This window comes from Pteropus vampyrus, unplaced genomic scaffold, assembly GCF_000151845.1.
Source record: "Pteropus vampyrus isolate Shadow unplaced genomic scaffold, Pvam_2.0 Scaffold595, whole genome shotgun sequence".
Classification (NCBI taxonomy): domain Eukaryota; kingdom Metazoa; phylum Chordata; class Mammalia; order Chiroptera; family Pteropodidae; genus Pteropus; species Pteropus vampyrus.
The window spans coordinates 164,986-167,409 of record NW_011889376.1 but is presented as its reverse complement, the minus strand read 5'-3'; positions in this window follow the sequence as shown (position 1 = coordinate 167,409).

Here is a 2,424-nt window from a genome sequence, read left to right as displayed (position 1 = left end):
TATAACTGAGACTTGTGGAGAGGTGTGGGAAGGTCTCTTACTCTTCTCTTTCCAACCTTCAAACAATAATTTTCCCTCTTCACTTTTGACACGTGTGATTTATAACACGAGGAACAACAGATTAAGAAGAAAACTTCCCTAATGCATTTCAGCACAAGAGAAGAAAGCGAATAACCAAGCTGAGAACTCTGAAATGTTTAAAGAGTGGTACGTTCACCAATACTGACAGTAGGATGCATGTACCCGATTAATAATTTTTCCAAGAATTGATCTTCCTGGACCCTTTAATTGTCCTGATTTAAAACTTGGCTTTGTCCACACTATAAATGCATTCAGAGATACCTCCCAGGTTTTATCCTCATGATCCATAAGAAAAGAAATTTAATGCAAAGATATTAAGGGCAAAAGACATCCTATCATTATGGGGCCATGGACATATTTGTCTAAGTCAAAGAGTCTATTGTATATTATTTTGACTTTGCCATCATCTTGGTCTTGCAAATATCTCTATAGCAGACACATCTGTCTTCCCATTTCTTGTCACTTTGGGCCACCTCTGACTTGGCCTAAAACCTCAGTAGACATTTTCAAGAATGCTGGCAGCTTCTCATTTTCTATTTTTATTTTTAATTTATTGGGGTGACATTGGTTAATAAAATTGTATAGGTTTCAAGTGTTTTACTTATTTTACAAACCATCTTGAGGGCTTGCTCGGTCTATATGCAAGGCAGGCTGGAAGTGCCTGAGATTTAATGTGTCGAAGAGCTGTGCTTGACTGATAAGGGACACGAATCAGTGGATGAACGACCAAGCTTTCCTAGCCTTCTAGAAGATCCCTGAAGGACACTTCGCAGCATCTTCAGTAATAAAACCTTAGCTGTTCCAGCAGTAATCCACACTCTATTCACACATCATTGGCTTCCTCCTTTTGCAGTCGTTTCTTCCTCATTTCCTCATTTTTGTTTCCTGAAATAACTTACCAAATAAACATAATATACCCAAGTCTTCACTTCAGGGTTTGCTCTAGGGGGAATTGTGTAAATTCCAGTCTTTTAATAGGGTATTAGTAAAACAAGGTCACAAATATCTATAGCACAAATGAAACTTTGCATGTTAATTAGAGATAGTGAATATATCATATTACTAAATAATTGGAGGTTTTATCAGAAATCTGTTAGTATTTGAGGCACAGGTACTCACGGAGCATTTGTAACTTTGTCCCGACCATCAGCATTTTGCTTAGATGACATTTTAGGTGGAGCTTTCCAAAATTGCTTATAACTACCTCAGAAGATTTATGATTTAGAGTCCTCATATAAATATCGAAATCATAACATATAGAAATTAGGAAGCTTATGACCCTCAAAGAACAAAATAATTGTGGAAAGACACTTTATTGAAGCATATTGTCATAAAAAGTTATTATTAATTCATGTTTTATAATTTACTGAGTCTGGCACTAGTGATTATTCTCATTTCTCAAATTTAAATTGAAGACATGCACCAAAAATTGTCCCTGCAGCTAGTCTAGTGATCAGGTGATCAATGCCATCTACTCACCTGAAAGGAGGTCTGGCTTTGTGTTCCTCAACATGATGAATAACTTGAGTGCAGTCAGAAAATTTATGATTGTTTCACTCCTTTGAGACTCTCCCTTGGGAGCTTGACTGCAATTCTTGCTTATTCCCAAAGTATTGGAGAACAGGAAATTATGCTCGAGTCTTTGTTAATTATTCAGGGTACCTTTGATTTTCCTATTGACAAAGGTTTTTTTTTTTGTTTTTTACATATAATTCATCCACGTTACTTTGTTATTTGCTTAATTTTTGCTGCATCATTAAAATATCTGGATGTAAGTATATTTTTTTTGTTAGATATGTGTTTTAGTTACGCAGAAATTACTTCACGGTCAGCATTTTAAACATGTCCTATAGTATTTTAAAAATCCAGAAGGAATAAAGATTAAGAATATGTGTGTAACTCAAGTTTTTTTAACATGAGGAACTAAATTGAGTTAATGATACTCTCATTCCATGTCCATAATCAGCATCAGTCTTTATTTTATATTTTCACTTCAATTTCCCATTTCCACATTGGGGAAGTTGATATATATCTTTTAACAAGAAACAGGCTTATAAAGTAAATATAATGTATGTTTTAATGTGCATGCCTATGGTGTTATAAAACTCATTATGATACCTAAATGTTCTCACTTAAGTAAATGTTTTTGAAGTATATTCGTTTTAGTACATACACACCAGTATTTTGCTTACTTCCATTTAATAAAATTACTCTCTGATCCCATTTAATATATGTTCATTTCCATAGTAATAGGAATTAACTTACCAACTCTTAGGATCACTATGTATCACCACAGTTAACAACTTTGTATGTGTGGACCCCACTGATCCCTGAATGAACATA